Raw genomic sequence first — 527 nt, 5'->3', positions numbered from 1 at the left:
ATTTTAGAATTTTCTAATTATTGTTTAAATGATGCACAATGTCTTATCTCACTATTGAGACTCTAAGCTCTTTCAGAACCAAGATTGGGCTGTTATATGATATTAAGGAGAAAACAGGTCCCTGAAATGTAACACTTCAAGGTATCTTAGTAACATTCCTACAATGACTTAGAAATTACTAAAAGGCACTTAAATGTCCTTCGTGCAGCATTAGTATGCCAGCAATATTAAAACTGACAGAAGGCCCTGGCCAGCGTGGCTGTGGTTGAGAGTGTTGGCCTGCAGACCAGAGAGTTAAGGGTTCGATTCCCAGTCAAAGGTATGTACCTGGGTTGGGGTTGGATCTGGTGTGTGTGCAGGAGGCAACCATTCGATGTGTCTTTCTCACAATGATGTTTCTCTCTCTCCCCTTTTCCCTCTCCCTCCCTTCCAATCTCTCTAAAAAAATCAATGGAAAAAAATATCCTCAGGGTGAGGATTAAGAAACAAACAAACATAAAGAACTGAAGTAAGGAGAAACAAAGACA

The sequence above is a fragment of the Myotis davidii genome, unplaced genomic scaffold, assembly GCF_000327345.1.
Source record: "Myotis davidii unplaced genomic scaffold, ASM32734v1 scaffold243, whole genome shotgun sequence".
NCBI lineage: Eukaryota > Metazoa > Chordata > Mammalia > Chiroptera > Vespertilionidae > Myotis > Myotis davidii.
Note: the sequence above shows the minus strand (reverse complement) of the source record.